At 40.9% G+C, this 14,809-nt stretch overlaps 1 long non-coding RNA gene across 1 annotated transcript in view; it reads right to left on the reverse strand.

Annotated features, from left to right (window-relative positions):
• LOC116466416 (uncharacterized) overlaps positions 1-14,809 on the reverse strand; it is a 39,911-nt gene that overhangs the window by 1,590 nt on the left and 23,512 nt on the right. The window lies entirely within an intron of this gene.

Genomic DNA, 14,809 nt, shown 5'->3' on the forward strand with positions numbered 1-14,809 from the left:
GCAGGCGACCCCCATGCTGCACAGCTGGCTCAGGGTGGCAGTGGAGCCTCCTGTGCACGAAGCTCCTGTGGGGTGCTGCTGCCCTGGGCTCCCTTTTCCTCATCTGTGTGCTCTGTTTACTCTTTACCTAAGGATTCATGAAACACACGTGAAGCAAATTGGCAGCAGGTATTGGTGGCCAGACAGACCCAAGGTTGAAGTCCCTGATCTTGTACTTGCACAATTGTCTGTTGTCCCTGGGCCCTATTTTCTTTATCTATCCAATGAAGCTAAAAATTCCTACCTTGCAGGTTGTTGTGATGATGAAAGCTGTTTCTCAACCTTAGCTACACATTAGAATTCCCTGGGGAGCCTTAACGTGCCAATGCCCTGATCCAACCCAATCAGTCTTTGGAGAGTAGACCCAGGCACCAGTATTTTGAAGATTCCTGGGAGATTCCTAAGCGAACCCTAGGTTGTGACCCCTGGATTACAGGCAATGTGTATAACCTGAGTGACATACTGCTTTCGGAATAGACTATCCCATTAATAAATGATACCAATATTACTATAATATTATTGCTGCTCCTAATCTTCCTTCTGCCAAGAAAGGAAGTAGGATTATGGGCCTAAAATATCCAAACTGTAAATAACAGAGCACATATAAGTGACATCACTAGCCTCCAAGCTGCTCAGTGAGATAATAACAAGAGCGACTTGAAATAGCCAGTCAGCTGTGAGGACCCCAGTTCTTTAAAATACATGCATGCCATCTCTCACATCCCTGCCTCATCCAGCTTGGGTCTGGGCCAGTAGAAACTTTTCCAGTTAAAGCCCAGTGCCTTTATTTCCAGTACTGATTGTCGCCTGGGAGACAGCTGTCAACTTGTGCATCCCAAGTTACCTTTGCTCTGCAGTAAATAGATGAGTCACAGTTGGTCCCAACAGGTCAAGGAACAAGCAGCCCTGGGCCATCACGTCTGGTGGCTGAGGCTGCTGAGACAATGCCCTTGGTGCCTATGAAGAAGTCATAAAGTTGGGCTTGACACTCTTTAAAGTTATCTTAGTTTGCTGATTGTTTGGCTAGAGGGACTGGTGTTGAGCCCTTCCTGGCTGTATTAGGGCTTTGAATGATAAGCGTAATTAGGGTGAGAGGAGGCTGAGTAGCCTTCAGTGTCTGAGGTGGCAATGGGTCAGGCAGAGCAGTGCAGATTATTGACCTAAGTAGAAAACACCCAAGCTGCACTTTAGATACCAGGTCCCTTCTTTTTCCAAACTAAAAAGGTCCTGGGTGTTGGTAGCAGAAGGGCTGACTATAGGTTAATGTTGCTACTTCTCCTGATTCGTGGGGCAGGGAGGGCTAGCTTTAGTTTTAAGCCAAATGTTTAAATGTTTCTCAAATCTATCTACCTCTTTACCTCCAAACCACCCAAGTCTGGGCCAGAATCATTAAAAGATGGTGCACTTGTGCCGACTTGATGGCCACAGCCTCCCACCAGGATCCCCACATTCTCTCCTGCCTCACAGAGCAGCCAAGATGATCCAGCCTCACCTCAGGTCAGACCATTTCACTCCCAGTGTGAAACCCTCCCGTGATTCCTTGATACTTTTGGGATCAAGCCTGACCCTTTGACATGGTCTCCAAGCCTATGTCAGCCTGACCATCATCCTCTTACCGCCTGACGTTGCTGCAGGTGGGTGGAAGGCCTCGGCTCCTCTCGACTCCAAGCTTCTTTTCCTTTTAGGTCTTGGAACCACATCTTCCACCCACCTGGGGCACTTTCTCAAGCATAACTCTCAGCCGCCTTCGGTTTTGAGCTTAAATTTTACTTCTTTTCTTCCTCCCACTAGAGTTCCTCACACATGAGCCCCTTGAACTCTGAGTTTGGGATCCTAACACTTCTTAGGCTTTATTGTTACCCCTTGCCTAACCAGCATCTAAGTTCCATGAAGGAGGGACCCCATCCATACTCCCCATGCCAGTGAATACATTTCGAGTAAACCCCAAAAGTATTTGCCAATGATAAGGTAAAAGCAGTGGGGTTCACAAAGGACAATACCATTTGCAGAAGAAGCACCACGTATCAATAAAAACCCAAATGGTTATCCAGATTGTGTAAGGGCCACAATCATGGGCAAGGTCCCTATCATGTGTAAGGGACAATGTGAGTTATTTTATCTATACAAAATATGACTTTTTTTGGTAATTGTCATTTTTTCAAAGAACTTTTTGCTAGGCTATCTAAAAGGTGAACAACTCAGGAGAATAGGCATTATAGTTGACAGTTATTTAGCAACTACAGTGTGCCAGGTCCAACAACCTTATGAAGTAGGTGCAATTATTACTGCCATTTGGTGAATAAGGAAACTGAGATGCATAGGAAATTAAGTAATTTGCCTAGTGCTATAGAGCTGATCGGTTGAAATCGTATCTGAAGCCAGGCACTGCCATTCCTGGGCAGGCACCCACTGTACTGTCTCCCTATGGAACTGCAGACCACCTTCCAATACTGAGGGTCTTCCACATTTGCCGGAAAATACCATGGGCTGAAGATGTGCAATAGGCTTTACCTCCCTCTCTCAAGAGGTGGAGCTGGTTCATGCCTCAGAACATAAAAGGGTGGGGTTTGATTTCTCATCTTTGTGAATTATTTCTGAAGAGTTTATTGTATAATCAGTGACTAAGTAATTGTGGCCACGAGGAGACACAAAGATGTTTCATTATGGATGGTGTAATCTTTAACTTCATGGAAAGGACCCGGGGCTCTGTGGCTTCCCATCTATCTTGTGACCCCGAATCATGCTGATCTGAAAGAGCCCTGTGACTCTGGGAAATTTGTTATCAAAGGATGTTAGCCACAAGTCCTGTTGGCAAATGGACCCCAGGTGGCCTGCAATGCCAAGCTGTTTCCCTGCCAGCCTCCCAGTCTGGCCCTGACTCTCCAATGTAAGTGAAGGGCACAACGGAAACGTTATTTTAGGTCTTTCCACTTTAATTGCATTTCCTACAAGGGCGTCTGCGGGTTTTTCTTCATTTTGCTGGTGCCTCCCATATGATGAGTGGAGATCCACTGAGCAAGGTCATTGACTTACTAATTGTTACAGGCATGTAGAAGCTTGGAGGGCTTGGGTCTCAGCAATATCCTAATTATTATGCATTGGTTAGATGTTCTCTTCCCCATACTGCGTTATTGGGTTCATACTGGCTTCTAGTAGTAAAATCACTTGCTCTCTCTCTTAGCATGGTGACAATTCTCTTGTGATTAACTCTTTCCCAACTTCTTGAACCTGAGAAATATATTATTCTATTAGAAGGAGCTCAAAAATGGTATATATATTTTTCTCTTTTATAACACACTTCTGTGAAGTATCAGACATTTCATTTGCACTTTCTCATCTAACCTTTGCAACATCCTTATGCATACTTATTATTACTGTGTCCATTTTATAGAGGGGAATATTGAACAAAGTGTTTGTTTTGTTTTGTTTTATTTTGTTTTTAAGTGACTGACTTGTCAAATGTCGCACAATTAGTAATTAGCAGACTGGGTTATAAACTCAGGCAACTGGCTTCAAGCTTAACTACTTCATGCTTAACTACTGTACTGTGCTATTCTGCTTTACTTCCTTGTATTGTTTTTAACTTGAGTGATTTTTATCCATTATAGTTGAATCCATGACTCTTGTTTGCTTGTTTATAAAAAACATATGGTACTGAGTAATTAGGATGTATTTCCTAGCATTGTTCAGTTTCCATGACACATATTCTTCCAACCCCAATACACACACAACTGTGCACAACATACAGTTGAATTCAAACATATAAACGTTGGTGCATTTTCCTTTTCGTGATATAAAATTGTTCTCTTTCTTATACACAATCACCTGACCAATTTTTTCGAGATGATCTAGAACCTATTCTTTGTAAGCCACTTTGGAAATTAGGGGGACTTTTCTGAGACAGAAATGTCTCTGATAAATATGGAATTCCAGGAAAGGTACACATAGGGTCTTAACCTTGGATGGACAGTGCTTATCTCTTCAAATGGTTTGAAATAATCCTTCAAACCTTTTTGGAACTGATTTCACTTCACCTTAGAAATCAACCACATAACACATTGGGTTGGATCAATGCATCCTATGTATCTCTTGGAGCAGCAGCAGTGCAGAATTTTCCTTCTAAGATCAATGGCAGGCTGGGAAAATAACCAGACATTGGTACACAATGTGACAAGCAATAAGGAGTGGAGGTAAGAGATCCAGGCCAAGCCTTGGCCTCACCCGCGCTTACTGGTCTTATGATCCTAGGCACATTACAGCTTCTTTGAGTCTTGCTTTTAATTTCTTCACAATGGGCCTGACAATACCTGCTCTCCTTCTAGAGTTTTCAAAAGGTGAAATGAGATGACAGCAGAAGCTGCCAGGCATGGTGGTGAGTATACAGCAGGCCCTCACTCAATGTGGATTCCAAACCCCACACCTTAGCACAGCTGGTTTAGGAACACTCCAGGGAATGTCTCAACATTTTTCCTGCAAGGTAATTTCTTAAAATGAGTACATTGCTAGATCTCAGATCTGCAAATTTCCAGAATATAATAGAAATGAAGTTTCAGTCACTTCACAATGAAACTGCAAAGAAACTAAATGGAAAGTAAGTGATTTGAAGACTCTCAGAGACACAAGGAAGTAGTCTCTTAAGAATCATTTTCTTTCTTCTAGATTTGGATTTGGGAGTAGATTATTTAGATTCTTTTTAAAAGTAATTTAGATAACTTTCGCACAGTCGAATTATTTAAGGTTAAAAAGAGTGAAGGTAGATAACGGTTAACAATAATTTGATAACAGGACAAAAAAGTATAAATCATAGTAACTGTAACAGAACAAAATCCATTTTCCCCACTTAGAAACAGTAACTATTAGGTGGACAGAGCCCAGAGAAAACACTTTAACAGTATTGTTTGCTGAAGAGAATTCCTGTAACTAAATCAAAAATATTATTTTCGTGGGCCCTCTACCAAGGCATAGAAATAATTTTGTTATTACAGGCTCAACTTTCTAGAGATGATTTTGTGAGAGGATTTCACAAATGGTTGTGCTTGTCTTTTAAAGATAAATGGTGATGAATACACTGAGAAATCAGCTACAATCTTCAGGGTATGTGTGAGTCTCAGACTTAACACCTTCATGACCTGTTTCCTTTTCCTGTGAGAGTTAGGAATCCCTCCTACGTGTCTGTGCTATTGCGTAGAGATGAAAATTTACTTTCTGTCATGTTGGGTAGTGGAACTGGCAGAGGTAGATCTCATCCCTCTTGGTATTCCAGCCATTTGCCTTCTTCCTCTGTCTGCAGAAATGCATTAGTAGACCACTGCTTTCAATATTTGGGCTTCTCAAGAGGTTATTTTTGTTGTTTGTGACTTACAACTCATTGGAAGATGGTGAAAGATAATTCTGTACCTCTGTGGCTATTTAACTCCTTGAGAACTGTTTGCTTATGAAATCAAGCAAGACTGGAGAGGGTGCTCTGTGACAGTGAAAGAAGCCCAGGACAAATAATTTTAATTGGCAGAAGCAGTGCTGACTGAGACCCCAGACAGCCACCTGAGACCACTATAACTTTCCTCACTGTTGCATGTCTCTGTGCTGGTAGACGCTGGGTTGTGTGTTAGATGTTGTTTTGCTTTTAGAAAAAAAGAAAAGAGAAAAGCACCTGAAATTATCTCTGCTTGCATTCATTCATTCATTCATGAAATACTGATTGAGTGCATATCGACAGGCAAAGATCTGTGCTAGTAGCCGTAGTGATCAGAGCCAGGCCCGGGGTAAGGCAAGTGGGGCACTCATCCCAGGGGCATCGTTTAACGGGACACACACAAAAAAGCAGGAATCAAGATAAATAATGCCTTAATGCAATATTTCAAGAAGTCAAAAGTAATGCAAAAAAAAAATTTGTAATAAAGACAGAATCAGTAACAGTGCTAAGCCAGGCCATACTAGTGCCTGAGGCAAAAGGAGAAAATTGAAAGGAAAAGAGAAAGTAGAAGGAAAAATACTGATCCTGTCTTTATTCACAACATTTTGCACTCATTTTTTAGTCCCATTAAAATATTATTTATTTTGACTTTGGGGGGCCCTTTTAAATTTTGTGTCTGAGGTAAACACCTCAGTGGCCTCACACTAGTCCCAGTCCTGATGGAGATGCAGAGCTCCTGCCCTTCAGGAGTTTATAGTAATAATGGGAGTGCTACATGCACTAAGCAAATTACTGTATTTTAAGGTAAAAAGTGATACATGCAAGGAGAGAGGATATGGATAAATAGCATAGGCACTAACAGGAAGGAGAGTGTATTTCTACCTAGGGGTCAGTAAAGGTTTTGGAAAAGATTGTGTTTAAATGGGACCTTACCATGTTCTGGCTGGAGATTAAGAGAGAACGGACTCCAGAAACCACATCAAGTTTTCAAATGAAGAAAGAAGCATTACCAGGTCAGAATAGAGTAAGGGAGCTCACCGCCTATAAATGGAGAAGGTGTGCCAAGTGTGGATGAAAGGCTGTGTTTATAGGGTGCAGAGCATGTCTGGGAGTCCTTCCTGTGGCAAAGGAGAAGGCCTTGTAGGGGTGGATTCATTTTACAACCACCTTATATAAACAAGACCCTTCTTTCCAGTTCTCCAGATGGAGACAGAAGCCAGTGTGTGGAAACGAGTGAATAAATTATGCTTGTGAATGATGAGGGAGGAGCCTTGTACCTAAAAGTTATCTTCATTCATCAAGTTAAATCTTGCCTCAAAGACTAATCTCTGACCCAGCAAGCAACATTCCGCAGCTGTCAAGATGCAGGCCAATGACAAAAATCTTAATGTACAATATCAAATTGTTATAAGCCACAGTTACACAAAAGCAGAGGATAAAGCATGAATTCAGAATCTTCTACAAATTAATATCCAAGATTGAATCAGGGCTAAGCTACAGGGTTTGATTCTGAATCCTGTAATTCGTTCAGGGCCCACTCTCCTTTATTTACTACTAACCACCTTAAGGTTCAGAAACAGAGATTCTGGGAGGTTGTTTTGACCTAATTCTCTGTTTTGAATAAGAGGAATCATTTGTGAATCTCTACTAACCCAGCTGGAGGAGGAGCAGAGAGGAGGTTCCCACCATGCGGAGTGAAAGGGAGTGTTAGCAAGAGTCAGTAGAGATCACCTGACCCACAACAAGTCAAACCTAGACTGCTGGGCAAGCAGTGAATGGTCACCATTAGCAATTATTTGTTGGGTTAAGAAATGAACAGCACAAATCCTGCAGACTGTATTTTTCTAAAATTAGCTCACAGTCACATAATATTCAACAGGGAGGGGGAGAAACAAGCCACCTGAAGATAAAATTGATGGCATTCTATGCTCCCAAAAGACACTCACAATCTTCCAGGAGGAGGAAGGTATTCACCGTCCACTGGGTGACTTTACACCCACATCGTTAAAGCCTTTCCCTCACCTAGAGGCTTTACTTTCTCAGAAAACCAAATGATCAATTTACCAGATTAGAAAAACAATCTGTGTTAAGAATGAAAAAGTTTTGGCCTAAAGTGCACTGATGTACTTACTTTTAACAGAGTGATAGGAAATAGTTTTTCACAGACTCAGAGGAGGTGAGCATTGAAAGGGGGCATGGATGTCACTAGCCCAGTGGCAGTACAGCTGTGGAATCCCTTCTCCAGGGGAGGTCCCTCAGCTATCCCAGTATGTAAAAGAAACCGAAGGGAGCTGCTCTGGCCAAAGTCAGAAAGGGCCTGGAAACCTCGAATCACAGCTTTTGCATAACCCTAAATAAGCCAGTGTAAAACCAAATAAAACAAAACAAAAAAGGAGATGAAGAAGAAAAATCCCCAAGGAAGCAGAAGCAGTGAAAGTTTGGATGATTTGCTCAAAGACAGACAGGTGTAAGGGATGGGTTTGGGATACAGCTCCTGACTCCAAGTTCTGGCTTTTCCTGCTATGCCCACAGATAGGATGTCAGATCCAAATGATGCCATTTCCCCTGGCAGTGTGTGTGCTCACAGGACCCACATGGTGTATCTGTAAGGCACACTGGAGTAATGGACGGAGGCCATTGATCCTTGGAGACTGGGTGGTTACAAGCCTGGCCCAGCCACCCTGAGGGGTGAGAGACATTTTTCTCTCCATACACCTGTAACTCATCTCTGTGGGGAACACGAGCTGGGAAGCTCTAGGCTATGTAGTCTGGCTCCCTACTCTTCCAGAGAAAAACAAGAGAGGAAAAGATTTTGGCCTGATCATGTTCTAACTGTGCCTTCAGTGTGAATCATGTACTGTTTTCTACACTGGCTCAGCAGCAAGATAGACCTCCTGTGCACCTGGAACAGGGCTGTGTGCTAAACCACGTCAGCAGAAATTGGCTGTGGGGTTTGGGAAAGAGGATGGATGCCAAATGTCTAGCATGGTGGTGACAACAGGAGGTACTCAATGAACCCACCCCTAGAACTGTTACCAACAGCAGCCTGTAAACCACAAGGGGGACATCAAAGCTGACTTCCAGTAAACCAGGCTTGCTCAAAGTGGTTAAGAGAAAAAAAGGAACTTTTGCTTTAAACATAGCTTTAAGGAGAAAAGTTGTTTCTCTTTCAACTAATACAAATATATTTAATATTTGAGATGTTGGCTACATCCACCCTTAATATGGTTTTGAAAAGTTCAAGCAGTAACAGACCACAAATTGAGAGATATGCAGGCTCCCTCAGATGTGTCAGCTGGATTACACTACTTACTCTGTGGACTTTCTGCTCAGAGATTAACTGTAACCGTTTCATTTCATTTCACACTTTCCCATTTAAAATGGTATGTCGCTGAGCTAATGCACTTAGCGTAGCCATTTCCTGTTTGGTTTTCCTTTTCTATTTAAATACTGTAAAAGATATTGCACTATTCCCTGTGTGGGCTTTAATCAGTAAGTCTAATTTTATTGTGTAAATTACATAATCAGTGACCTACAAAGGCATCTGCTTCTAGCTAGTTGTGTGACCTTAGGCAAGTTACTTATTTTCCTTGGTCTCAGGTCTTAGTTAAAAAAACAAACAAAAAAAAACAGGATTAATAATGCCCCCACTGTTAAGAAAATTAATTGTTGGGAGGATTGAGATAATGTGCTTACATTTCTTAGCATACAGGCCCCTTCCCAGATTCTTGTAGGAAGGTAAGAGAGTAATAATTCAGATTCTGAATGTGCTAGAACTATTCTAAATGCTTTTTGCACATTTACTTAATCTTCTCAAGGACCTTGTGAGCTAGAAACTATGATTATTCTCATTTTACAGAAGAAGAAACTGGGACACAGAGAGGTTAAGGAACTTGACCCCACATACAAGTAAGTGGGGTCAAGTTCATGCAGTTGGTTCCAGAGGCTGAATTTATAGCTCTATGACCCTTGCCAAATGTAGGTTCCTAACATTAACATTTTTGGGTGATTCCACATGTCTGTGATTCATAAATTTTTGTGAAAGAAAGCCAACCTCTCTTTTAATATAGTCAAAGTGCCGGACAGAAGTTTCATAATTCTATTGGTATAGGCTCTTTTTCCAAGAATAATACTAGATTCAAACCAAGTCAGATAAATGGCTGCCCAGGCACCTTCCCCTTCTCTGCTAAATGTCCTCTTAATTTACCCAAAGTCTCAGAGAAAACCAAAATCTGTCCTTTGAGTTTCAAATGAATTGCCTCATATTCCCATCTGAGGGATGCTTGCACCCCGTTCTCCTCCTGGATTCTAGATGGAGAGGGAAGGTGTAGCTTTACATACTGCTGGTCAAGTTCCAATTCTTTCCACAGAAATATTAAATCTATGTATAAATATGTGTATCACCACGTTGTCCACTGTGGGCTTTCTCTAACGTGTGGATCTGGATGTCAAAAATCCAATCCCTTCCCTTAACTTACACACACACACACACACACACACACGTCTTTATCTGTTCTGTTTTGTAATTTATATGTACTTTAGATCCTTTGCTGAAGACTTGGATAAATAAAGGGGTTTATATGATACCAATTCCAACAAATTAAAACAATTAAAAATTGATGTTATATAATTTTTTCCCATCAACTGGGGCCTGTACCACGTGGTTCAACAATCTCCCCACCCTTCTACCCAGATTTTCACTAGTAAAAAAATAGTACACTTTCCTTTTTTTATGCAGAGCAAGTCAACCCTGTCTTTGTCCTATCTTTCCCTTCCATAACTTTCCTTAGGCTTTTTTGCTCAACTCTTTGCATCAGGCTGGCTCATCAAGGTAGGAGAAATTCTGAAGCCAGCTGCTTAGATAGTCTGTTTTCTTAGATGGCATTAAGATTGTCCACAACTGGAATAAGTAATGCATCTCTGAGATTAACCAACCTTGACAGTTACATAGCAAGTTTCGATATCCCATTTTAATTCTCTCTCTTACAACTCAAGGCAACTGCCTCTTGTCCTTTGTTCAGAAACCCAGGGTGCAGGATTCATTAACCCTTAACTAATATTCCATTCTAGAGATTGTGGGCTTCTTGGTGTGCAAGCTGTTTTTAATTTTCTCCAACCCTTGAGGCCACTGACTAGAGGTGAGGAGACAGAAAGTGAGGCAAGAGAAGCGGTTACCTGGGAAGGCTCTCAGCATTATGGGGATGGGAAAGAAAGAGCACTGATCAAAGGACAAAAGGGCAGAGTTTAGGTGGCACCACTGGAGACGACTCAGAGAAGGGACCATGGCAGAGACAGGCTCAAAGCTTGACTTGTCTGGGAGCCCTGCGAGAATAATTTTCAATTTTCAGTAACTGAAAATTAGGTCCAAGTCTGCCCTGTTTTACGTTTTGCTAATGTGCAGCAAGCTGCCTTTTTTCTTTCCTCTATTCCTTTGATCTCATGATCAGCATTTCCAATTAATATTTGTTTAACACCAGGCCTGGGGTAGATATTTGGAGAATAGACTGAGAAGAAAATGCCCGCACCCTGCCCTGGAAACTTTCGGAGATGCCTGCTGATCGTTCTGGTGCTGCTCTGCTCATAACTTCAAAGCAAGTGCGACAGACATTCTGCCCAGATTCGGTCCCAATCAGCTTCCTACTGGGGGAAGAAAGAACACAATAGGAATTAGTGAAATCTCCAGTTTTGCCAAATACATGGACTTTGGCACACAATAAAAATGTTTTTATAAAAGTTAAAAATGCTTTATGAAAGTGTACACTTACAAAGTAGAAAGCTGGGCCGGGCGCGGTGGCTCACGCTTGTAATCCCAGCACTTTGGGAGGCCGAGGTGGGTGGATCACGAGGTCAGGAGATCGAGACCATAGTGAAACTCCGTCTCTACTAAAAATACAAAAAATTAGCCGGGCGTGGTGGCGGGCGCCTGTAGTCCCAGCTACTCGGAGAGGCTGAGGCAGGAGAATGGCGTGAACCCGGGAGGCGGAGCTTGCAGTGAGCCGAGATTGCGCCACTGCACTCCAGCCTGGGCGACAGACAGAGCGAGACTCCGTCTCAAAAAAAAAACAAACAAACAAAGTAGAAAGCTGTTCAGCCCTAGTCCTATCAGCCCTGGGAATGCGGACAGCCTAGTCCTGAAGGATGGTGCCCAGGGGCAGTGAGATCTTCCAGCAACACTTCAGAGTGGATGCCATCAGATGGCTTCTCCTCAGGGAAGCAATTTGCCGTCAAAGAAAAATATTTCCTTTCATTTAATTATGTGGATTTTTGCTAAATTAAATGCACTAAGAGGCTGGGATCCAACATTTACAAAGGAGAAATCTCAAGACTCCTCTGGTTTCTGCTGGCCTGTGCTTTCTTGAAAACAGACACTGGGCAATGGAAAATGTGGTAAAAGTTTTAATGCTCATGCTAAAAGGAAAAACACCTTTCCTTTCCTTTCCTTTCCTTTCCTTTCCTTTACATTGGCCAGCCATGCCTGGCAAGGCAAAGACCAGCTGAGTGAAAAGTCATTTGTGCAAAATCCAGCCAAGCTGTCAGTTGAGCTTAGCAAGTAGTGACTTGGAAACAAAAAAATTAAGGGAAAGAAACTCATCTTCAGATATATTTTATTTTTGGTGTTCTATGACAAGGAGTAGATTGAATTCACCTTCAAAGAAATGTTTTCAAGAAAATATCCCAAAACATACCATTTTAATTTATATTATATTAATGCTTGAAATGAAATGGGAGAAAATGAAAAGTAGTGAAAACCATTTTCCATAAAGTAGGACATATTTGCTCTAAAATTTCCAATGTGATGCTAGTCTTTTATGGAGCTGAAAAAAGAAGGAGGCAGAAAACAGGGACTCCTAACAATATCTATCAGTGTTTTCTCTCATTCAGCCACAGAGGGATTTACATGTTGTTCTTTGCTTGATTCCAAAACATGTGTCCCCAGGTGGAGAAAGAAATCCGGTTGTAGGGAGAGGAGAAAATTCTACTCTTAGCTTTTCCACATGGCTTTATTAAAAAATCATTTTACTTTTTTGGGGAACAATTTTTATATATGAAAAATAGAAACATAGATGCTTCCTAACAGATGCCGATGGTCCCATGCCTTGAGACTGTACTCAGAAAGGTGAAGAGATAGAGATGTTTCTCTCTGCTCTCTGGCAAGTGGGGCAGTGCCACACAGTCACTGCCTCAGCACTACCACCTCCCTGTCCTAGTGCCCAGGGCAACTTAGGATGCTTCTGAATCTGTACATAACGCTGAAGTCTGCAAAAGCTGTCTCTGACATTAAATTCCCTTGTCAGCTCTTAGGCCCCTTTAAACCGTGAACAAGACGACCCTTGTTCTGGAAAATCTATCTATCTTGCCAACACACACACATATACAAAAACACAACTGTTGGGCAAATAAGTCTTTCCAGAGAAAATAGATTCCTTTCCAATTCAGTCAACTGTACTGAGCTGGAAAGCGAGAAATGTTATTTTTCCAGGACGAAGGAAAAACAAAATCTCTCCTTGTTTACCCTGTCTAGCCCATTTCAAAAGAAGGTCAGTTTAATGCCTTCATTAAAAAAAAAAAAAAAGTCTCAAGTGTTGTATATCAGAAGACACTTAGTTCCTTTCAGGCTGGGAATCGCACATTGAGGCTCTGTGTTTTTTTCCCTTTGACCTAAGATACACATGGCAGGGCTGAATTGCCTACTGCTCTGGAGATGTCAAAAGTATCAGGAGTGGGAAGGACGAAGTCTGGTGATGTGGAATTCTTTGCTATTGGCCAGCTTCCTGATTGCCATCCTGTGTCTCAACCCAGTCACTGAGCATGAAAGATGTGGCTTATGAATTGATCCCCACTTCATTCAAGGCCACACACATTCTCCATGCTTACTTCTCCATATTCCCCATAATTTGAGGGCCTGGATCATCCCCCTGGAGAGTGAGAAAACATGGAGTTATAATGTTCCTGGCTGAAGAGCATGGAATAGAATATAAATTAGACACAATGCTTGTCTATTCCCTGGGACGCTCTTTAGGACTTAAAGTTCTAAGTCTCAAGGAAGTCCTAACTATAGCGACAGTAACTGGAGTCTGAGGATTCCAGCTTCCTGGTTCCTTGACACAAATATAGGCTTCACATGTATAGCATATAGCATATAGTTGTTGCCCAGTAAAAATTTCTGTTTCTATTTTTTCACCAAAAAATTTATATTTGCCATTAGATATGGCAGAAAAAAGGTAATAATTTCATATATTTTCATTTCTTCCAAGCATCATTAGTTCTTGTCTTACTCAATTTGTGGTTGCCATAAGGGTATGCAATTATACAAATTTCTTCTCTGCCTCATCCCAAACCTATTCCAAACAGAATAGTCTAATATATGGCTGCCTGGTCACAGTGGCACATGAGCCAGAGTCAAATGGAAAAAACTGCAAAATATCTTATTAGTAACTATATTGATTACATGTTAACAAGATAATATTTTGTATATACTGGATTAAATTCAATATATCATTAAAATCAATTTGACCTATTTGTTTTTACTTTTTTAATATGGCTACTAGAAATTTAAAATTACATATGTGGCCTGCACTATATTCCTATTAGATAGTGCTGGTGTAGACTACTCTGTGAAATGTAGAATTAATAAGGTAATAATTGAAGGTAAGGGCCTATGGTAATAACTAGCATTTATGGCACATTTACTATGTCTGGCATTTTATATGATTTTATTTCATTCTAATTACATTTATGAAAAGTAATTATTATTAGCCCATTTGTTGAAAGTATTCTGCCCAAAATTTTATAGCATGCTAACAGAGCTGGTATTTAAAATCTGGGTTTCTGGCAGTAGAAAACATGAGCTTTACAGTCTGAAATGATATCTCTTAAGTATTCTTTAAAAAAAAAAATTCCCAAGAATGTTGACATCAGGTGACCTGGAAAAAATAGGAGTATCTACTCCATTAGTTCCTAATTACAGCTTTAAAATTTTGATAATCTGAAAATCAGTGTTATATATTTTTTATTATTGAGAAGGAATAATAATAGAAACATTGGTCTCTAACCTATGAATTTAAACTGGAGAAAATTACAAATTAAGCTTCTGTCTTTCCTAAACACAGAAGAAAAGGGAAACTTATTTGATGGGAAGGAAGTTAATATTCATTGAGCACCTACTATTTCCATTCGTGTCCCATAAATGCATTATTCTTAACAGGTCCAAAATGGAAAACATCATCTTTCTTTTTTTTTTTTTTTTTTACAGTTTTTGTTTGTTTGTTTGTTTGTTTGTTTTATTATACTTTAAGTTTTAGGGTACATGTGCACAACGTGCAGGTTTGTTACATATGTACACATGTGCCATGTTGG

This window comes from Hylobates moloch, unplaced genomic scaffold (assembly GCF_009828535.3).
Source record: "Hylobates moloch isolate HMO894 unplaced genomic scaffold, HMol_V3 SCAFFOLD_4, whole genome shotgun sequence".
NCBI lineage: Eukaryota > Metazoa > Chordata > Mammalia > Primates > Hylobatidae > Hylobates > Hylobates moloch.